General features: G+C 36.3%; 1 protein-coding gene across 3 annotated transcripts in view; it reads left to right on the top strand.

The window, feature by feature from the left end:
• The window catches only part of LAMA4 (laminin subunit alpha 4), a 200,191-nt gene that overhangs the window by 19,306 nt on the left and 156,334 nt on the right, over positions 1 to 24,551 (top strand). The gene's annotated exons all lie outside the window — the stretch shown is intronic.

Here is a 24,551-nt window from a genome sequence, read left to right as displayed (position 1 = left end):
CAGTCCTACACTCATCTCAGGAGTTTGCACATACCCAACAAGGCAGAAGTATTAAGCCATGCACTCTGTAGTTTTCAGAGTTAGTCACCTCAAGTCAACCAGTCAATAAGCATTTATTAAGCACCTACTATGTGCCAAGCACTGTGTTAAGCACCAGCGATACAAAGAGGGGGAAAAAAGAGTCTCTTCTCTCAAGTAGCTCAAAATCTAATGGGGGAGACAATACACAATTATATACAAATAAGGTTTTATATATACATATATAATTGTATATAAAGGTATATATGGTATATATAAAGTATATCATATATGATATCATATATAAGGTATATATAATTACATACAAAGGTATGCAAGTTATATACAAGAGAGATATAGATATAATGATATACAAATAGGATGAATTGGGGGAAAGAAATCTCAGAAGGAAGGCACTAACTTTAAAGAGTACCAAGAAAGCCTTCTTATACAAGGTGAGACTTGGTTGTTGCTGTTTGTCCTTTGCTCTTGAAGAAGACCATGACATTAGGAAGATGATGCCATGACTTATGGGTGAATTAGATTTAAGTGAGAGAGGGCTGTGAAAAGTCACCAACCTCACTTTCTCCTCTAGAGCCATCTGGATCCAGTGACCAGACATAGATCAGGACAACTGGAGATGGCCCCCAGAAGATGAGACTTTAAGTAAGACTTGAAGGAAGTCAGAAAGACAAGAGACAAAGAAGAGAAGGGAGAGAATTCTAAGCATAAGAGACAACTCATAAAAATGCCCAGAACTGGGAGGTAAAGAATCCTGAGGGAGAAACATCAAAGGGGCCAGGGTCACTGGATCCCAGAGTATTCAGTTCTGCCTTTCTATGCATGGCAACATGAACTTCTTATCAAGGAGTGTGTGGATTTGGGATGTACCTAATTAGAACTTAGCTCTGATCTCCCACCCTCTGTCAAATCCCCACCTCCTTTCTGACTTTATAATATTTCAATGAGTCTTTCTTGGTGACTGACATAATAGAACCTACTCTCCACCCTCACACCCCAATAACTGGGAATCAGGCCACCCTGATGCTTCCTACAATTTCCTCACCCCTCTCCCTTATTACTCCCTCCTTTCTAGCATCCCTTCATGTCCTGTCTTCTCCCATTAGATTCTAAATTTCTTAACAATAAAGACTATCTTCTTTGCCTTTATATGTATCCCTAGCACTCCATACAGTGCCTAACACACTGTAAGTACTTAATGAATGCTTTATTTTGTGTGTGTGTGTGTGTGTGTGTGTGCGTGTGTGTGTGTGTATAAGCTATGGCGTTGCATAAGCACTAGTTACTATGATATACTCACCAATATTTAGTGTGTCCTGTGAAATCCTTCCTACCACATAATATAACTATGGAGTTAATGACAAGAGGCTTGTGGGAATGCCATATCCCAATACAAATCAGCACTGAGGCTTTAGCTTCCGTTTTGACGACTTGAGCTGATTCATTCCCCAACACATACTTTATGTCACCTGGTGGTCCTCCCCAGCTGAGGACTCACCATATTGGTTCTATACTAAGCTAAAATACCTGATTTGCTTTAGCTCTACTATAGGTCAAAATTGTCAAATTCAAGGGATCTATCAGCCTCAGCCTTCTCATCACCTGGGCCTACAAGCTAGGGGTAGAGAACCTGCAGCCTCAAGGCCACATATCACTTTCTAGGTCCTCAAGTGTGACCCTTTGACTGAGTCCAAGGTTCACAGAATAAATTCTTTTATTAAAGGGATTTGTTCTGTGAATTTTAGATTCAGTCAAAGGGCCACACTTGAGGATCTAGAGGGCCACATATGACCTTGAGGCTGCAGGTTCCCCATCCCTGAATTTAGGGCTTCCATGTCAAGAACAAATGATATTCTAAAGAACATCAATAACCAAACCAAATTTCTCTAATCTGAGACTTGTGCTTTGCTGTGACGTTCCCAGCCGCAGGCTTTATGACAAAAATATCTCATATCCTTACTTCCATTTTTGGCATTCTCACACTCATTCTCCAATGGATGTAATACCTTGGGGCTGCATGTGACCCCGAGATGGAACCAAGAAAGGTGGAATACTTGGTTCTGAAAAAGAACTTGCCCCTCACTGGAATCTTCAGCATTCTTTGACAACCTTTTTTTTCTTCTTCTTCATGAAAACAAAAGCATCTAGTTATGTCTGGTTTTTTTCCTGGCATTTTTCAAAGAACTATCCTCCTATCCCAAACAGTATCTACTTAAAAGACATCCTGGGAAGAATAAGGTCAGACATCAGAGAGAATGGTGGAGACTTTTAGGTAATACAAATGTTGTCTCTAAAACAGGAAAGGCACTGGGGCCCAGGATGACTCAGATGAAGCCAGCACAGAGTCTAGTTTTCAGAAAGGGGCCAGTGTATGTTGTTCTCTTTCTTCTCCTTACAGAAAATAATAATTTTCATAAGATGATTGACTCACCTGAGTTTAGAATAAGAGGCCTAAAACTGTGACTACAATGACTTTAGCAGATGAAACAGAAAAACTTCTGGTTTTTGGACATATGACACTTCAAAGGAAGTCATGACAAAACACAGTCCATTAACACCAAAGATTTTGGAAAACATTGCGTTGTCTGTATTTTTCTTCAATTGTTTTGAAAAACAATTCATATATTATAAGGTGAGAGCATTATTGAAGTATAAAATAGATAATTTTGATTATTTTACATTAAAATTTTCTTGTATAAATAAAACCTATGCAGCCAAGAATAGAAGGACAGAAAATTGGGTGGAAAACTTTCATAGACAATCTCTCAGGTAGGATGTGAATGAGTTAGAATATTGTTATGGTATAGGAAACGATGAGGGGGTTGATTTACAAAAACATGGAAAGATCTAGATTTATTATTTTATAATATATCATTATTATTTTATAACATATATTATTTTATAATATATCATATATTATTTTATAATATATCATTATATTAATATAACAATACTATATTCATAATAATGTGGTTATATAAATCGATAACAATTATTAATAATAGTAGCTAGCATTTGTATAGTGCTTCATAAGATTATAAAGCAATTTAGAAATACTGCTCATGTTATACTCAGAACAGCCCTGAGAGGTAAATACAATTATTATCTCCATTTTACAGATAAACAAACAGAGGTAAATGGTGTTTAGGTAATTAGCCCAGGGTCACACAGCTAGTAAGTGCTGAGGTGGAATTTGAATTCAGGTCTTCCTGATTCCAGGCGTAGTCCTCTTTCTACTGCATTCCCCTGGCTGCCTTTGTATATATTTTTTCATTTACTTTTAACGTATCAGTGCCTGCTTCTATATGAAGCTTTCTGTGAGCCTCCTATATTCCTCCCTACCTCAAAAGAAGTACCCTGCGTTTATTTTGTATATATTTAAATTTGTACATTTTGCCTCCCTTATTAGAATGTAAACTCCTTGAAGGAAGGTACTATTACATTTCTGTCTTTGTCTTCCTACGACATATAGAAGGTGCTTAATAAATGCTTCTTAAATAGAAATTAACTGAATTATCTTTACAATATAGATACAACTTCTTTACAATAGAGATATCTTTATCTGAATATGGATATATGATGCAGATATCTCAAAGTGAATAACTATTTTTATAACAGATTAAAAACATAAGATTGCTCTCCTTGTTCTTTTCACTTCATTCTGCATCAATTCATAGATGTCTTCCCAGATTTTTCTGAAATCTCTTCTGTAATCATTTCTTATAGTACAATGATATTCCATTATATTCATAGGCCTTAATTTGTGAGTCATTCCTCAGTTGATTAGCTAGTCATTTGTTCATTCAATAATCATTTATTAGGTGCTTCCTTTGGCCAGACACTATTATAGACTCTGAGGAAACAGAGCCCAAACCAAAATGAAGCATTCCCTGACCCTCAGGGAGCTTATATTCTATAAAGGAAAATACCAGCTCCATACATAAATCAATACAAAACATAGTAATAATAGCTAGGATTTATTTAGAATCTAAATACTTTGTAGACATCTCATTTGCTCCTCACAACAACCCTGAGAAGTAGGCATTACTATAACCATTTTACAGTTGAGAAAACTGAGGCAGATAACAGTTAAATGACTTGTCCAGGTTCACTGATCTAGTGTCTTGAACTCATATCTATCCTCTTCATCACCTTGATGCCTGGGTACGGTCTTTTATATTATAATATATCATATACATATATAATATATTGTACTTACTATCTCTTTGTTCTTCACAATAACTTTGTGAGGTAGGCATTATCTCCATTTTGCTGATGAGTAAATTGGGGTTAAGGAAGATGAAATGACTTTCCCACAGTCACATAGCTAGTAAGTGTTGGAGACAAAATTTAAATGAAGTTCTTCTTGACTTCAGTCAAATTCAGCATTCTTGGTGTTTTAATGTTTTGTTGATAATGGTTTTTCCTTTATATGTATATCACTTTCACTTTGCAAAGACATCCTTCCTTATAACAAGCACAGCAAAACTACCCCTCAGTTGCAAGTACAAACAAAGCAAATCAATACATTTTCCAAGTCAGTATGTGTCTTATCCTGTACCTATAGTCCCCCACCTCTCTTCCAAGGCACAGAAGGCATGTTTTGCCATATCATCTGAAGTCACAATCCTATATCCATTATATCATGTTATCATGATGATATGGACTTTAGAGCAACAAAATCACTGTAATTTTATGGTTGATCCAGATTCTTTTTAATGCATTGGCTAAATTCTGGAAGTAAGTTAAGACATTTTCCAAAAGTGCCTCTTTCTGTCAGGCCACTAGGGTATTCCATAAAGCAATGAAACCATAATCTTCCTAATGGAACCCTGATGTCCTAAAATATTAATCAACTTTTTGGAAATGCCTAACTTATCCTCAGGGAATACTTTGTACCTTAGCATATCCAGCATGACTTCTCTCTGACCCTTTAACTCATTTTTGCAAGGACAGGGAGGTTGGAAAGGAACCACTAGATCATGCAATAGAGAGAGTACTAAGGCTATAATCACAAAGACTCATCTTCCTGAGTTCAAATATGGCCTCAGATACTTACTAGTTATGTGACCCTAGGCAAATCAATTAACCCCTTTTGCCTCAGTTTCCTCATCTAAGGAGAAAGAATTGGCAAATCTTTGCCAAGAAAACCCCAAATAGGGTCACATAGAGTCAGAAATGACTGAATGACAAGGAGGAATAAATTGTGTTTAAGCCCTTCCACTAAAGTCATACTTTGATTCCCAATTAGGGCATACAGGTGATCCTGGGTGCTTAGGGAACTCAGAAAGGATTGTGGGTATGTCAGCCAAGGAACATCAATAAACATATAATTATTTTGTACCTACTGTGTACAAAGAGCTAAGAAGAGATGCAAAGTGTGGATAAGACACAGGTTTGCCCTCAAAGAGCTGAAAATCCAGCAGCTAAATTTGGAAAAGCTCATTTAGAAAGGACTGGCGACAGATGAGGAATGATTTGAGCTGCACCAATTCTTTAAACCTTTTCCTAAAACATGGAGGAATTGCAATCTTCAGGGGCAAAAGAATTACCCATACCAATGAAATCCCCGATCCATAAAGGATTAAAATACTTCTTTAAAGCATCTTTTAATCCAGAGGTCTGAAGTTATCTCCCTTGGATAAAAACTGTTGCTATTAAATTTATCCTTCCCAGCTTAGGAAAGATAGAAAGAGAGTGGGGGCAGGAATAGGTAGTTCCTTATAAAAGCAATTTTTCAAAAATAGATAAAGCAGTGTTATTTGTAATTGTCAAGAATTGAAAACAACCAAAATGTCCAACAGCTGGGTAATGACTAAGAAATTATGATTTACCAATGTAATGGAATACCATCATACCATCAAATTGATAAAGATGAAGAATATAAAGAAATTTGGAAAAACTAAAGCAAGGTGAAAAAACTAAAAATATGTGTTTACGGAACAACTGTTAGAACATAAAACAAGAAGAAGAAATGTCTTTACAACTATAAAAATGAGTAAACAAACTGAAAGCCAAAGGAAAATAATGACAGTAGAAGTAATTTATGAACTATTTTGAACATTGTATGTTTGTTTTTCAAAACAAAAGCATTTAATGAATAGTGTAGTGAGATGATTTGCATTATAACCCATCTCCCCATAAACCTAGCACATAAGCTCCTACAAATCACAAGGATCATGTAGAAGAGGCTTACTCATAGGAAATTTATGTGGAAAGGTAACTCACACCTGTCATGCTGATGTACCCTGATGTCTTATCCTTTACAAATTTTCTTCTTTATTGTGACCTTTCCCATCACCAACAAACCCAAACATTTCAGCATACAAAGAACAAAAAAAAGGCTTAGAATGAAGCCATAAACTTCTTATAACTGTTTGGTTTTTAAGGGTATTTTTGAATCAAACATAATAGTAATGAATTTGCCTGGCATGAGTCCACTTCTGCTTCTTTTTTTAATGCTTTATTAAATGATTTTCTTTCTTTCTATTTGCATCTTTAGCCCTACCTACTAATTTCCTTGTTGTCTCTAGATACCCTCCTCTCTTATAACAAATAAGTATAGATGAGTTCATGTCAGCACATTGGCCATGTGTGAAAATGAGTGTTCTGTTCTTCATGTTATATTTAAATTTCATTGTCAAATTTATAGTAAGTATATTATTTCTGTTATTTAAAGATAAGTGTAAACTGAATTATTTCTTTTTTTTTTTGAATTATTTCTTAAAATAAACCTATTGAAGAATCAGTTACAAGGAAGCAAATTGGCTGTGGATGAAAGGATATCATCCTTGTTTTGAGCCATAGAAGCATGACAAATAATCCAAGTTTCATTTTATCAGTACTTCCTATAAAGGAAGAAGCACACCAAAAAAAATTCCTCGAACCCTGGAAGACACAGGATATGTTTCTAAGTAACAGTATGCCTGACTTTCCAGTCGTGGTCATGGACACACTCCAATGTCCTTTGTCATGTCTGAGAAATAAATGAACACAATAACCCACCATAAACAATACACAGATGCTTTACCAGGGGACTAAAGCCAGGGAGTATTTCTCTGTGGGAGGAAGGGAGAGTACCTTTTAAGCTAAAGGCTTTGTCTTTCCCACTGTATATGGAAAAATTGAATGTGCACTTTTATGGTGAATGCCTAGCTGAGAAATGTTTATATTGGAGCTAACCCCATCTCTAAATCTGGGCTTGCTGCTGAATGGTATTCTGTTTTCTTGGCTCCGGAAAGGGGTCTGGAAACATCTGTAAGTGAAGATTTTTATTAACTGTATTTTAAATCATTATCTTTTTTTCTTCAAGTGATAGGTAACAGAATTGCTTTAAATCAAACATTGTCAGCTGTCACTATCTGTTTTCATATCCCTGCATTATTTTGTTACTATTAGGGTGACAAAGTACATTTTGCAGATTTACGCACAAAAATTATTGTCACCAAAATTTGCTGTGTAAATCAGAGGCTCCCTGATCTAGAATTGAAAGGAACCTCAGAAGTTTGTTTATTCAGCCTCACCATTCACAGGAATCTTCTTTCAAGTCCATCCCATCAATGCTGGGGCAAGGGAGAGAGAGGCATAGGGAATTCTGTAATAGGATGACAATCTGAAGACCAGCAAGTGTTTCTCAGTAAAATATAAATGTTGCAAGGACATAATACTAGTAGGCTAATGTGGTCAGAAGACCTAACTCCAGAATTCTTGGTAAGGAAAAATGCCGTTGCTTTTGCATGGTTCATCAATTTGAAATTACACAAGGATGAGGATTTAAATTGGACAGGATTATATGTGGCCTTTGACTAAATATATTATTGATAAGATGACTGGAGAGAGAAATGTCTAGGAAATATAGACACAGCCATAAGCCTTTTGTGGAAGACAATCTGATTTAGTAGCCAAAAAAGAGGAAGGGAAGAGGGAGGGTTGGTTGGGACCAGATGGAAAAGATTTTATTTTGTCTTTCAATCAGAACTATCTTAGGGAAAGGAAATAGTATACTCATTTCCCCTCTGTTTTTCATGGTCTGGCTCTATACTTGTTTAATTAGCACTGTGCGATTGTGAAGTCCTCAAGGGCAGAAACTGTCTTAAATATTTGAATCTAGCCAGATTTCAAGCATGGTTCTCTATATGTGATAGGAATTGGAACTATGGTTTCATTAGTGTAGAGAGTTTACTTCAGCAGTGCAGGTCAACGCTTTCTCCGTAATTTAGGGAACAGTAATTGACATACCCAGACCAACACAACCTATGTATGTCAGAGGCAGGACCTGAACCCAGGTCTTCTTGGCTTCAAGACCAATTCTCTATTGACTACATCATGCTGCTTTTTATATACGGCTGTTTGTCTATAATACTTCTGTACCCGAGATTTTGAGAGATCAGATTCCAAAGGATTCAGAAAAAGTACCCATATCCCATGGACTAAAACTCTATAAGGAAGGTCAACCTAGGAGGTTGGTAAATTTTAAAGAATAGAATTCTGAAGATTCAAGAGAAACAATTTCTTTTAAGAGGAAAAAGAGGAATTGTATAAAGAAACTAATACATGTGTACAAGAAAAAATCATTGATCAACTTAGATTGTTTTTTTAAAAAACGTACAGAAGATTGGGCAACTAGGTGGCACAATGGTAATTCAGTGGTGATTCAGTGAAGGGACTAAAGGCAGGAAAACTCATCTTCCTAAATTCAAGTCTAGTCTCAGACACTTACCAGCTGTGTAACCCTGGCTAAGTCACTTAACCCTGTTTACCTCAGTTTCCTCATCTTTAAAATGAGCTGGAAAAGGAAATGGCAAACCATTCCAGTTTCTTTGCCAAGAAAATCCCAAATGGAGTCACAAAGAGTTAGACACAACTGAAATCAGCTGAACAACAAATAAAAGATGGAGATAGGGACAGGTAATGAAAGATGATTATAAAAGCATGGTATATTTTTAAGAGTATCAAGATCCCTGAAGGTCAGAATGATCTGATGCTTGTGAGAAATACCAAAGACAGCAAAAAAAAATTTGGAGACTTTTGAGTAAAATTAGGAAAAAGAGGAAGAGCAAAGATAGAATAGAACCATTAGTAAGGTTGGATGAGTCAATAATAAAGAATGACCCAGAGAAAAGAGCAGATCTACTTTAAGTCTGCTTCTCTTTTCTCTGTCAAGAATAGCAATCTTTGGTTTAGAAAAGATGGAACAAAAATTGGTTAATAAGAAGGTGTAAGTTAGCCTTGCCTTTCTTGGCACCCCTGGTGCTTAGTGCGGTGCCTGGCAAATTGTAATCACTAATATAAATGCTTCTTATCTGACAAAAAAGGAATAAGCAGAGACATAATAAGAAATTGCCTAGTTGTCCTTGATAGGTTTGACCCACCAGACACAGTAGATCCAAAGTTGCTGAAAAAGCTAGTAGGTATGATTTCAGAGATCTTTGAAATATTGTGGAAAACAGAAGTGCCACAGGATGAAAGCAGGATGAATACTGTCTTGATCTTCAAAAAAGGAAAGAAAATGGAATCTTCAAAGTGCACACCAGTAATCTTGATTTTTATCAAAATTATGTGACCAGTTATTACAAGGATAGTTAGCACCATCTAGAAAGAAAAGTGATCAATCAACAAGCATCTGTTCAGCTCCCACTACACCTCAGGTACTAGAGGCACAAATTTAAAGAATAAAATAATTCCCTTTCAAAAGGTATTAAAATACCAACTTCATCAAAAACCTTTTGGAATAGGATTTCAAGATTTACTTACAGACCAGGGACAAATGTCTTTCTATATCTCTCTTTAGGGCCAAGCTTATTCTTTATAAACTTGTAGTATTCATTTTCCGCTATTTCTGAGTATGCTCCCCAAATTTGCCAAAGGCAGAAAGCTAAAAAGAAAGCTAGAATTCTCAATGATGAAGTAAGGATCCAAAAAGATCTCAATAAGTTAGAATATCAGCCAAATAAAATTTAGTAGCATTAAATATAAAATTTTACACTTGGATTCAAAAAATCAATTTCACAAACACAAGACAGGTGAGATATTGTTATATAGCAGTTTACCTGAAAAAGATTATGGCATTTCAGTATACAATAAGTTTAATATAAGTCTCTTCTGCTATATGACCGCTAAACAAGCTAATATAATCTTAAATTGTACTAAGAGAACTGGTATGCAAGACTAGGACCATCTAGGTGGTGCAGTGGATAGTGTGTCAGGTTTGGAGTTAGGAAGACCTGAGTTCAAATCCAGCCTTAGATATTTACTAGCTACGTGACCCTAGGCACATGAGTTAACACTGTTTACCTCAGTTTCCTCATGCATAAAATGTTCTAGAGAAAGAAATGACAAACCATTCTAGTTTCTTTTTCAAGAAAAGCTCAGATGAAGTTATAAAGAGTTAGAAACGACTGAGCAGTAAAAAAAAACATGAAAAACTAGAGAAATAATAGTACTCTGACCTATCAGGGCTATGCCTGGACTACTTTGCTTAATTCTGGATACCATAGCAATAATTGAGAAAGCATTCAGAGGAAACTGGTGGCCTAACTAGTATCCAGTTGTGAACAAGGGCTAACATAAGCCATTTGAGGATTGGTAGAAGGACCTGGTTATGCTCACCTTGAAGAAAAGGCTTACAGGGAGGGCAGAGCAGGATATGGTAGTTGCCTCCAATATTTAAAGGACTTTGATGTGGAAGAGTTTTCATTATGCTCCTCAGAGGGTAGAATTAGGAACAATGGGTAAAAGGTATAGAGGCAGAATTTGCTTGTGAGGTATGTTGCAGAGTGCATTCTTGTTCAGGTAAGGGTTGGACTAGATGGACTTCAGTGTTAGGCTTCATGTTGACACATGATCAGTAGCTTTAGCCCTACTGCAGATTAGCATGCCCTAGAATTCATTAAGTGCTTAATGGCTGGTTGGTTGTTGGGCTTCATTCTTGAGGAGGACCAAAAGTACATCACTATGTTGGGGTCAAGGTACAGCATGGCTGATCATGGCTGATCAGACCAATATAAGGTTCAGAAAGCTCTATCACAGGTTGGGCACAAATAGTCCTGAAGAACATTTGAGGTGGAAGTGTCTCTAAATTTGTGCATCTCACAATGATTAACAAATGACCATGAAAGATTGAAGAAATGGATAAAGAAAAAAGAACTATATCCATGAACAATTCTCAAAAATATAATCAAACTATGAAGAAATTATCTAAATATCTAATCAGTGACAATCATCTTAAAAGAAAGTGTTACTGGCTCCAAAAATTTTCAAAATTTAAAGTAGTAAATCATCATCTGAGTGTTTTGAACCATCATGTCATTCTTGGCAGGTTTATTTATGAAATGTGTGAAAATGATGCAATCCCTGGAGTTCCTTAGAATATAAATAGATGGGTATTTTTAGACTACTTCTTATGGCAAAATTTCTCTCCTTGAAATGAACTGCCATTCCATGACTTACTTTTTAAAGAAGGAAATTTGAGGCAAAGTCAGGTTAAGTGACTTATCCAAGGTATTTCACATCAAAATAGAATTAGGATTCAAAACTTTAGCCCAAAGTTTATGGTTAATCAGATATTAATTCTCCATGGTTTGGTGTGTTTGTCTTTGTTTTGGGGGTTTTTTTTAACCTATCATCACAGTAAAAAATGAAGATACGGCATTGTACAGAAGTGAGTAGTCACATTTTCTTTCGTCTTCCAAACAAAGCTGGAATCCTATTGGCAATTTTTTTTGCCTGTCTGTAGTGTTGCCATTCTATTGCTGAAATTTATGAATTACAATTTTCCTTGTCAGTTTGAGCTGGACAGATGTCTGAAAAATGTTCATTGTTCAAGTTGTCATAAGCCATACCTGACCAAACATCTGTTTCCAAACACCAAGAGGAAGCACCTGCAAGCACATTAGTGTTTTCCTCCAAGGGGCCATCCTTTTTCAGACCCTGTTATCAAATCCTTCCAACTGGAAGAGAGAAGGTATCATGGATACAGTTGTTCTCTTCCAGATGGTTTCAGGCTAACTCCTAACGAGGGTGAGTTTTCTGAAGGCGTATCATATATTATTTGTTCTGTGGTGTGTTTCAGCTCAAAACTGCTAAAATTTTGAAAATACAAATTATAAATTATTTTATTTAACATTAATAATTATTATTATAGATAATATTTATATAGTGTTTACTATGTGTCAGGCACCATGCTAAATGCTTTACAATTGTTGTCTCATTTGATCTTTACAACAACCCCAGGAGGTAGGTCTATTTATTATCCTCACTTTACCAATGAGGAAACTGAAGTAAACAGACATTAAGTGACTTGCCCAGGGTCACATAGCTAATGAGTGTCTGAGGCTGGATTTGAACTCAGATCTGTTCTGACTCCAGGGCAGGCATTTTATCCACTGTACCACTTACCTGCCCCCTAACTACTATACAGCAAGGGTCTCAAGAGCAAAGTTTTCTATTCCAAGGCAGTGAGGCAGTACAGTGGATCAAGCACTGGTCATGGAGTCAGCACGACTTGAATTCAGATCCTACCTCAGTTACTTAGTAGCTTTGTAATACTGGGCAGATCTCAGCCTCTCTCAGCCTCACTTTCTTTATCTATAAAATGAGATTACATAATAATATCACCTACCTCACAGCGCTATTGTGAAGATCAAACGAGATGATATGTGTAATTGCTTGGCATACTTAAGGTGCTATGTAAATGCTAGGTAGTATTATTATCATTATTACACCAAATCACCTACTAATTTTCCAAACAAACTTGAAAAGTGTGACATGGCAGCCAAAAAAGCTTCCTTAACCTTAGTTTGCAGTAAGAGATAAAAACTGTACAAAGTGAAGGCAATGAAATTCCAGAAAGCCAGAACCCATCTGGAGTATTGCGTTCCAGTTTGGATCTTATATTATAGCAAGACATTGATAAATTAGGATGCATGCAGAGAATGCATACAGTGACCTATGCTGTAAAGGAACTTAAGACTATGTCATCTGAGAATTGATGGAAGAAGGAACAAAAGATATTTATTCTAGAAAAAAGAAGGCTTGCAGTGGGGGAGGGGGAATATGACAGCTTCATTTAGGTATTTGAAGGACTGTCATATGGAAGAGGGATGGGATTTGTTCTCTTTGGCTCCAGTGGGCACAATTAGTAATGGAAGTAAGGGATAGAGATAGTTATAGAGAAGTAGAATTAGATTTAATATAAGGATAAACTTCCTAAGCTTTGCTCTGCAAATTTATAGTTTTAGAGAGTTGCCTGATATAAAGTGCTTTGCTGTCATATGTTGGAAACAGGTTGTTGTTCAGTTGTTTCAGTTGTGTTCAACTCTTTACGATCTCATTTGGAATTTTCTTAGCAAAGATACTGGAGTGGTTTGTCATTTCCTTCTCATTTTACAGATGAGGAAACTGAGGCAAATGGGGTCTTGCCCAGAGTTACAAGTGTCTGATTTGACAGTTCTTTCTGATTCTAGGCTCAGCACTCTATCCACTGTGCCACCTACCTTGAACCCAATTTTTCTTCTCTCTGCGGTCAGTCTTCTATCCACTACCCAGCATTGCTTCACTAGAAATGTACCTTGTACGAAAGATGATATTGACATCAGTAATGTATGTATATTGTGCATACACACTACATAAAGATCAGAGAACATATTCAACCATTACATATAAGTAATAGATCATACTGTGTGTGGGGAGTGGGGGGGGTGGGTGTGCATCGCCTTCAAATATAAGACCAGGGTAAGTAAATTTAGACTCTGTGGGTGATTGCAAGTGTACAGATTCCTGTGAAGGAGATTAGCAAGTATGCACTAACATATAAGGATTGCATGGTGTGCCCAATGTTCAGACTCAGCTTGAATCTGTAAACTGATTAATTCTTTGTAAGTTTGCCCATCATAGCAACTAGTAGAAAGGAAAAAATTCTAATTGAGGAGGAAGAAAGAGAACAAGAAGTTATTATGCATCTATTTGGTTGTATCTAGGCACTGCGGTAAGCACTTTACAAATATTTCATCTGAACCTGACAACAGCTGCTCAAGGTAGGGGGGTCTATAATTATTCCCATTTTACAGTTAAGGAAACTGAGGCAGATAGCAGTTATAGTGAATTTCCTGGGGTCACACAGCTAGCAAGTATCTGAGGCCTGATTTGGACTCTGGTCTTCAGGACTTAGACCCAGTGCTCTATTTACTGCACCTTCTAACTGCCTGTCACCCATTACTATAAATTAATGAACACTTAAGTGTTTACTAAGCACCAACCACTATGCTAAAGGTTTGGGCTACAAAGACAAATCTGAACCATTCTCTGCCCTTCCAGAACTTTCTTCTAACAGAGGAGACACTATGTGCATATACAAAGGTATACAAAATGAATTCCAGGGAGTTTGGGGAGGAAGGAGTCAATAGGAAAGGCCTGAGCACAGAAGACAATGTTTGAACTGAGTATTGAAGAAAACCAGGGATTCCAAAAAGTGAAAGTGTGAAGGGAGAGCTAGCTATTTAAATAGGCTTATTAATTTTAAAAAAATCTATTTGTAGGCTTGGGGAAGCGCAAGAAAAATGGAAAATACTTGAAAGAAAACTTTCTACCAGTGGAATTTCTATAATTGTGTTGTTTTGAAACTTCTGTGTTTATATGGAAACATCTGTCAAAGCAACTGGGTAGGAGACTCCCAAACCTTGAATGCAAACCCATCTCCATTTGTATATCATATTATATTATACTGTGTTCTATTGTGTTATATATCACATTATATTATGCAATATTATATTGTTTTCAAAATTATGCCACTTCTCTCAGAATAATATAAATCGCAGTAAAATTGTTCCTAAAATACGAAGTCTGATATATGTCAATATGCAGTTTAAATAATGCACAATATGTAGGTATAACAACTTATTTGTGGGTTCAAGGTGTCTTGGGAACTACAAGTTTCAGTAATGAGTCCATGGTCACCCAGTTATTATGTGTGAGAGAGAAGAGGGAAAAGTAGGGGAAACAAAAATTTATTAATCACCTACTATGTGCCAGACATTGTACACTTTACAAATAATATTTCACTTTATCTTTGCAACAATCCTGGGAGGTAGGTGCTGTTAATATATTACCTTTTACAGTTGAGGAAACTGAGGTAGACAGGGTTTAAGTAACTTGCATAGGGTCATACAGTTAGCAAATGTCTGAGGTCACATTTGAACTCAGGTCTTCCTGACTCTATTTCTAAGGCTCTATCAAATGTGGCACATATTAATAAATTAAAAAGCATTTATTAAGTGCAAATTATCTGTAAAGCAAGATGATCCATATACTTTCCAAGAGAAAAGCATATTATTCCCTGATTTCAAAGAGTTCATACTCCAGTGACTGGGATAACACATATAGCTGCTAGTTGTAATGGAAAAGCCCAATGGTCCTTAGTGTACATCAGTAAAGCAAATAGTAATGCATCTTCTTTAATGTTTCTTTAACTAATAAAACAAAATCCATTTCTGATGATGAATAATTTGACAAAGCCAAGGATTTTGATGGCGAGAAATTTTCATTTCCAAGTAGCCCTTGTTACTGCATGCTGCAACAGCTAAAGAAGCATTTGCCAGGTTACATTTCCACAAAAATAAATTTCCTATATTTTGGCTACAGGAGAAAGTGTTCCTTTCTTCCCATAATGTTTCCCACACTGATTATTTACATGTCTTATCATTTTTTCAATTTACTGAACATGAGGTAAAACCTCAAGATATTTGAATTTTCATATGTGTAATTACAAGTGACAGAGTATTTTTTTCTGTGTAATTGTGATAGTTTGCATCTCTTCTTTTGAAATCTTTTTATTCCTATTCTCTTCTCCCCTATCTATTAGGGCCTTACACATTTATATTAATTTTGTATAGATCTTGGATATCAGATTTTTATGAGATATTAGGTACAAAGATTTTTTTCCCACTCAAAAGTTTAATCTTCTTATTCTAGGTACATTAATTTTGTTTGTACAAAGACTTTTTTAAAATTTTTGCATCTGAAATTGTCTATTTTATATTTTATGATAACCTCTATCTCTTTTTTGTTTCGAAGTTCTTCCCCAATTCTAGATATGAAAGTTATCTACTTTTTTTATGTGAACATATATTTAAATTAAGTATACACTTCAGACCTATTATGTTATGTGGCATAGGTTGCTGGTCTAAATTTACTTCCTGCCAAACTACAAACTGCATTCTTATTAAATGGAGTCCTTTTCCCAGGGAATTGTGTGCTTGGATTTATCAAATGTTGTCCAGTTGCTTCAGTGTCTCGTTTTTCTGTTCTCTAAACATTCTAAAATAAATCTAAAAATAAACTAATTCCACTACCAGATGGATTATTTCAAATGTTGTATCTTTCATATCACAGAACATAAATTTCTTTGTAAGCCATAAAGTGACAACTAGAAGGTCAGCGATCATTTTTACTCAACAGTATAGGTCTTGTAAAAGGCATATTCTTTTAGGCTACTTTCTAATTACTAAATGGCCCCTAATGAGACTACTTAACTATCTAATTGTCCTGTCACTGAAGAATTAATTTTAAAGTAATTACTGCCAGAATGTGACCTTTTTCACTTCAAAGAACTAGAAAGATCACTAGAGATAATGAAAAATTGCATAAATGTTAGTAAAGTTTGGTAAAAAAAAAAAATTAAAAAGGGGGAGGGGACACAGAGTTATGTTGGTTTATCAAGTTTGTGAGTCATTCAACTGAGGAAGATGGGGAAAATCAGGATTTTGGACAGAACCAAGGACACAAAAAGGTAAGGAGATGCTGATCACCTGAGCCTAGATTTAGAGCTATAAAGAAGGATTATGTACTAGAAAATGGAAGGAAAAAATACACTGAACTTGGAAGGCTGAACTTAGAGTTATAGAACTTGAGATCAGATTTTGACTATAGCAGTTGCTACTAAATTCAGTTTAATCTCTCGGGGCTTTAGTTTCCTCATGTGTAAAATGAGGGTGTGAAACTAAATGACTTCTAAGGTCTGTCCCTTCTATCTCTAGATATGAGATCCTAGTATGGAAGTCTGACAAGTCAATTTGAAGCTGCGTCTTGTTTCAGGCTCTCTTACTCAGTAATCAGGCAGCAAGGTGACTCAGTGTATCCACTGGGTACACTAAGCACAAGGGTTAAAGTAAAGAAGATTTATCTGGCCTCAGAAACTTAGTAGCTGAGTGACCCTGGGCAAGTCTCTTAACCCTGTTTGCCTCAATTTCCTCATCTGTAAAATGAGTTGAAGAAGGAAATGACAAAGCACTCCCAGTATCTTTGGCAAGAAAACCCCACATGGGGTCTTGAAAGTTCAGACATGACTGAAATACAACTGAACAAATAAATTTTGTAATCACTCAGTTCAAGATAAAGACATCATCGTTAGGAATGACTTTTTTCTGTTATATTTTTATTCTTATATATTTCTTTTTTATTTTATTATATATTTATTTTATACATTTTATATTATATTTTTATATTAAAATCTGACTCGGCTTCTAGTCCAGTACGTGAAACTTTTCAGAATTATAATTTGAAAACTTGAAAAATGCAACCCTGAAATGTGAGGGATCTCTTGACCAAAGACTAGAAAGAGAGAGGAGGGGAATATGAGAACAACCAGCATTCCCAACATACCCATCATTCAGGACAAATTCAAGCCTGCTGCTCCATGGAAGCACAGGGAGTCATTCGATCTCATGAGAGTTCTCTGGACTAATCAGAACTGATTCGGGTCTCCCAGATCTAGGTCAATTGGCCTGGATCTACAGTGAAGTAGTACCAAGCACATCCTAACACAAAAGTTTCCCTCAATAGTTTATGATCACTGTTTATGTAACTTTCTGCTATCACCATACCCAAAGAAAGAAGGAATTGCTCTATCAAAGACAGCATCTCTGATGTTCTTAGCCTTTCAATTTAGCATTTGTGATGCAACAGGAAGAACACTAGATTTGGAGTCAAAGGATCTGGGTTTCAATCCCAGCGCTGATATTTGATAGTAATGTAAATAAGCGTGTCACCATCACTGTAGGTCTTAATATCCTCTATATAAAATGAGAGGTTTAGACTGCAAGGTCCCTTCTAGCTCCATAACCTATTACCCAACAGTGTCCTTCTCCACTCACCACCCCCCCATTTTCACAACAGTCTGCAATTTATATTACATAAAATATTTTTCTATAATGTGAGAGAATTTCCAGGGAATGAGTGGAATTCAAATTTATTAAGATTTTTAGATTTTTATTGTCAATTTTTATGTCTTTTGTTTTTCATCACTTACACTCCCCAACATATCCCTGCCCATTTCCACTTTCAGAGATTTTCCTATTATATATTACAAAGGCTAAAAAAGAGGGGAAATAAGCAGTTCAACAAATCAACACATTAACGCAATCTAATGTTATATGCAGTGTGTGATGCCCATAATTCCCCATCTCTATATCTCTCCTCTACACTTTGCCATTATAAGTTCACAACATTCAGTTTTTATTGCTTTGTTGCTATAATTCTTCCATTCACATTTCTGTAGGACACACACAGTATATATTATTACCCTGGCTCTGCTTAGTTCACTTTTCATCAGTTCTATATGATACATGGCTTCTCAGTACTCATCATATAAATTGTTTCTTTCAGTGTCATACTCCATTACATTACTAGACAGCTTCCCCCTGTGACAATCACAGGGGGATCTCTCTCTCAGTAATTGCTGGCAATAGTCTTGCTAGAGTCCTCCTTAATAGGCTGATCCTTCACCTGGAAGATGGTCATATACGTGAGAGCCAATGTGGCTTCAGAAAGGGCCAAGGAATAGTCAATATGGTGTTTGCTGCCCGAAAACTCCAGAAGAAATGCCAGAAGCAGAGCAGAGGTCTGTAGGCAATGTTTGTAGATCTGACCAAGGCCTTTGACACTGTTAATCATGAGGGCTTATGGAAAAACTATGTCAAAATTTGGTTGCCCAGAGTTCATCAATATTATACATCAATTTCATGATGGCATGTTTGCCCAGGTTCTGGATAGTGGACAGTGCTCTCATGCCTTCCTAGTCACCAATGGAGTGAAACAGGGCTGTGTGCTTGCTCCCATGCTTTTTAGCATGATGTTTTCAGCCATGGTGTCAAATGCTTTCAGTGAGGATGAACACGGCATCAAGATCAACTGCCATACTGATAGTAAGTTCTTCAATTTGAAAAGACTGCAAGCCAAGACCAAAGTGGAGGGAGTGTTGGTGCATGATTTTCAGTTTGCAGATGGTTGTGCACTCAATACAACCTCTAAAACTGAGATGCAACAAAGTATAGATCAATTCTCTACTGTCTGTGCTAATTTTGGCCTAATAATTAACACCAAGAAAACACAGGTGCTTCATCAGCTACCACCACAGCATCCATATGTGGAAACTTCGGTTACAATAAATGGAGAAGTTTTGAGTGTTGTGGATAAGTTCACTTACCTTGGTAATGTACTTTCAGGGATGTAGACATTGACAATGAGGTTGACGCACATATTGCCAGAGCTAGCTCAGTGTTTGGGAGGTATTAGACTGACTACCAAACTGAAGGTCTACAGAGACATTGTGCTGACCTCACTGCTGTATGTCTGTGAAACATGTGCAGTCTACCAGCACCATGCCAGGAAACTGAGTTACTTCCGTTTGAATTGTCTTAGGAAGATTCTGAGGCAGGATAAGGTACCAGACACTGAAGTCCTTACTCAAGCTGAACTACCAAGCATTCAACCTATGCTTCAGAAAGTGCAACTCCTATGGGCTGGCCATGTTGTTCGATTGCAAAACGTATCTTGCCAAAAAGACTATTTTATGGAGAACACACATGGGGCAAGAGATCACATGGTGGTCAGAAGAAATGATACAAGGACACTCAAGTTCTCTCTTAAGAACTTGGGATTTGATTGTGAGACATGGGAAACAATGGCACAAGACCGCTCAGCATGGCATGCCCACATCAGAAAGGGTGCTGTGCTCTATGAACAAAGCAGAACTGAGACAGCACAAAGGAAATGGAAGATGTACAAATTTGGAGTAACCACCCCAAATATTCACACGGGCTATCTGTTAGCACATGTTAGCACATTCCAAGCTCATATTGGTCTGATCAGCCACAGTCAGACACACTGAAACTTGAGTTTATCATGGTGATGTCATTTTAGTCCTCTTCGAGAATGAAGGACAACAACCAACCAACCAAGACAACTTCCGTAACCTCTCAGTGCTCTAGGCAGCTTAAATTGTAAATTGAAGATATGATTCTGACCCATACTGGTATAGGGAGATTCCTATACCAATGAAATCACTATCCCTAATGTCAACCTCACCCTACATATACAAGCCAAAATTTCATTCAGACATTCCTCAATCACTGGCTATCAATTTGCATTCTTTTTTTTTTATTCTACTTAAAATTCTGTACCCCTTTTTTTTTAATCACTAACTTCTTTAGGCTGTATACCATGGAATAGGCTTTCTGAATTGCAGAGTATAGACATTTTAGTTGCTTTCTTAGTATAATTCCAAACTGCTTCCCAGAATAGTTGAAACAATTCATAGCTTACCAACTCTGCATCAGTATGTCTATCTTTCCACAGCCCTCCAACACTGACCATCTTTGGTCATTTTTGCCAATTTGATAGTTGGAAGGAGAAGCCTCAGAGTTGTTATGATTTTCATTTCTCTTATTGTTAGTGATTTTGAGCAATCTTTCATATTTTTTAACATTTTATAATTGTTCTTTTGAAAATTTTATTCATATTTTTCACAGGGGAACAGACTCATTAAGTTAAAAAAATTTAATAAGTTCAGCCTGGCTTCTTTCCAGTCCTTTTTTACCTCCAAGTTAGCCAACTCCCTTTGGTTTACTCTCTCGTTCCTTTGTTAGTTTACCCTTACATGTACATTCCAATACCGTAACAGAGTTTTCTCTTAGCTTCTCTGGTTCCTGAGAAATTAGAATTAACTTTCTGTATAGTTTTTGGGTACCCTAACACCCTTCTCCCCCTCCTCAAGTTGAAAGAACATTTTTCATGGCTACCATAACCCTAATTCAGTAAGCACACTGAACTCTGAATACAGAGTTTCCTAAAATTCACTCCCTGCTATGTTTGAGCAAACACTACCCTCTATAGCTACCCAGAGCTTTCTAACACTTTTCTTTGCTGGCCCTTCAGATCTCAAAATAGCTTTTACATCTAGCAACCAGTGGTATATTACCTTATTATAGATCTGCTATTTTTGAGTTTATTGCCATTTGAATTTTCATATATTTATGATTTATTTACAAAAATCATTTCTAAGGTTTTTGAAGGCAGGGTGTGTCTGAAACTTTTTGTATATTATCCTTGAATGTACCTAATACAGCAAAGATAGCTAGGTGACTCAGTGGAAACAGCACCAGGCCTGGAGTCAGGAAAATTTTCATACAGATCCAGCCTCAGATTCATACTAGCTGTATGACTCTGGGCAACTCATTTAACCTCTGTTTCCTCATCTCTAAAATGGGAATAATAGTACCTACTTCCCAGGGTTGTCGTGAGGATCAAATACGAGTATAAATGTAATGCACTTGGCATAGTACCAGGCAAGTAGTAAATTCTATAAAAATGTTTAAATGCTTTAATTCCTTTTCCTCTTACAACTTAATCCCCTCCCCATCCACACACAAACCTCATTCCATTTCATTTATGTTGGCCTTTGATAAACTGAGATTGTTCCTAAATTCACCTTTAATTTGGGATTAGGAGTGGGCTGACATAGGATGTATCCCATTCTGGACATGCTTCCATGGTGGAAAACTGAGCTAAAGGGCTCAGGATGGTTCTATAGCAATCATTTCATCAATATTACTGCTACCTACATTGGAAATACCATTGACTAATGAAAAACTAAAGTCACACAACTATACTATTTTGATCTTGAAATTGTATCTTCACAACTAATAGAAAAATAATGTTTTTAAGCACAATTTGAACTCTTTTTATCTCCTGCCTTATTTCCAAATAGACCTAATTTTGTATGCCTAGTAAGGTCCAAGAAGTAAATACAAGCTCTTCATAAGAATTTTCCAGCTGGTAAAATGAAGCAGAATAAAATGATAATCAGTGTGGTACATGGACAGGGAAAGAAGAGTATGAATTCTGTCTATAACACTAACTCAGTGTGTGTCTTCAGGCATGTTATTCAACATCTCTGAGCATCGGTGTCTTCCTGTTTTAAAGGAAGATGTTATATTGAATAATCTTTGAAATCTCTTCCAAAGACTTGGTGCTCGGCACGTAGAAGGTATTCAACCAATATTCATTGAGCTAAATAAAATAACTAATGTTTATAGAGTATCACAATTTGCAAAAAGCTTTTACATAAAGGATTATAAGATTATAGATTGAGAACTGGAAGGGACCTCTTGATGTTTAATTGTTTCAGTTATGCCCAACTCTTTTGGACTCCATCTGGGATTTTCTTGACAAAGACACTGAAGTGGTTTACCATTTCATTCTCCAGCTCATTTTACACATAAGGAAACTGAGGCAAACAGGGTTAAGAGAGTTGACCAGCTTCACCTAGCTAGTAAGTGTCTGAGGCCAGTTTAAACTCACAAAGATGAGTCTTCCTGAATCCAGGCCCAGTGTTCTATCCACTAGACCACCTAGCAAGGGACCTCAAAGGTCATCTATTCCACTCCTTTCATTTTATGAAACTGAGGAAAGAGAGATAAAATAATATACCCAATATCACACTGGTATAGAAAAGAGCCAGAATTCGAACCCAAGACTTCTTACTCCAAAGTCAGTGTTTTTCCACTGTACCTTGCTCCTTCTCCTTTATTATGCTCCTCAAACAAATCCAATAAAGACTTTGTTGATGGAATCATCTAGCGGCCAACTTCTTTATCAACTGTGATGTGGCAAAAGAAAAATAACGAAGTGTTGGGAAAATCTATTTTGTTCATTTAGATTATGACTAACCCTGTATTCATTGAATAACAAGGAAGTTGGGGAAATAATGAGCAAGAGTTCCCTCTATTGTCAAGGTCAAGGTCATATTAGTCACTTCCCAAGATCTTGCTTTTTTAGACAAGGCCAGCCTTGGGAACCCAATGTACAGCTTCCAAAAATGGGTCCATTTACTGACTCAAAGGCAAATGATCCTCTTCCTATTAATTTGTAGAGCCTGTTCTAAACCAATGCATGACAACATGAGATAAAGAAAGAGGGAGGAAAACCCACTATCAGACCTTCCCTTCAATCCTATCCTTACTTCTCCACTCAAGACCAGTATCTCTAGAGATAAGAATAAAAACTTGTTTAGTGATTTCATTGTTATAGTGAACTCCTTCTACCAGGCAGCCTTGCACATTCTCCTCAGTTTGTAGTCTTATAGAATTTTCTAGAGCACTCAGAGACTCAATGACTTGCCCAGGGTCACACAGTCAAGGTATTTCCAAGGTAGGACATGAACTCAGGCCTTAAGGCTACCTCTCTATCCATTAAGCAACACTGCAACCTCAAATTTAGCATACCAAAGATCAAGCTTATAATCTCCTCTGCTAAATCTGCTTCTTATTCTGATTTCACTGTTTTCTGTCTGGAAACTATTCCCCCATGTCCAAAGCCTTGTGCTAATCTCAGAAGCATCCCTTCTTCTGCCTTCAATCATCTAGTCAGGTAATCACTAGTTCCACATAGTCCCATCTCTGTAACGGCTGAGATAGCCTTTTTATAGGTCTTCCTGACCCCAATTTATCTCTATCCCAATCATCTCATTAACAATATGGTTTACCATGTGCAAACTTATGCCCATATCACTCTTCTGTAATCAATTAATTCATCATTAATGAACAAGTAAATAAATGGATGAATGGATAAATATATAAATAAATGGATGGATGAATAGATAAATACATAGATGGATAAAAATATGAATGAATAATTAAATTAATAGATGAATAAATAAATAAATGAGTGGGTAAATAAATAAATGAACAAACAAATAAATGATAGATGAATGGATAAATAGATAAATAAATATATAGATAGATGATAAATAAATTGATAAATCTTACATGATTCCTTGGCCTTACAAGGACCTACATAACCCATCAGCACTCTCCCGTAACAACCTTATTTCATATTATTTTTTCAATCTTCTATTATTGAGGCAATATGGATCATTTTTTGTTTCCTGAACATTCTCTGAAGTCTCCTGCTTCTATTTCTTTCCTCATACTAATCCCTTTGCCTGAAATGTCTTCTTCATTTGTCAAATTCCTACCAATTCAATACTTCTTCCTCCATGAAGCTCTCATTGATCCTTCTTTTTTATTTTATTTATTTTACTCTGAACTTAATAAAATAAGCATTTTATAACATAGTAGAATAGAAAAAAAGATGATTATACATGAAACTGAAAATCTATTATGTACTACTTACTATTCCTTTTACATATGTAATAAATTTCTTCTCCTTAATCTACCCAA

This window comes from Notamacropus eugenii, chromosome 2 (assembly GCF_028372415.1).
Source record: "Notamacropus eugenii isolate mMacEug1 chromosome 2, mMacEug1.pri_v2, whole genome shotgun sequence".
Classification (NCBI taxonomy): domain Eukaryota; kingdom Metazoa; phylum Chordata; class Mammalia; order Diprotodontia; family Macropodidae; genus Notamacropus; species Notamacropus eugenii.
Note: the sequence above shows the minus strand (reverse complement) of the source record. Positions and strands in the feature narration are given on the sequence as shown.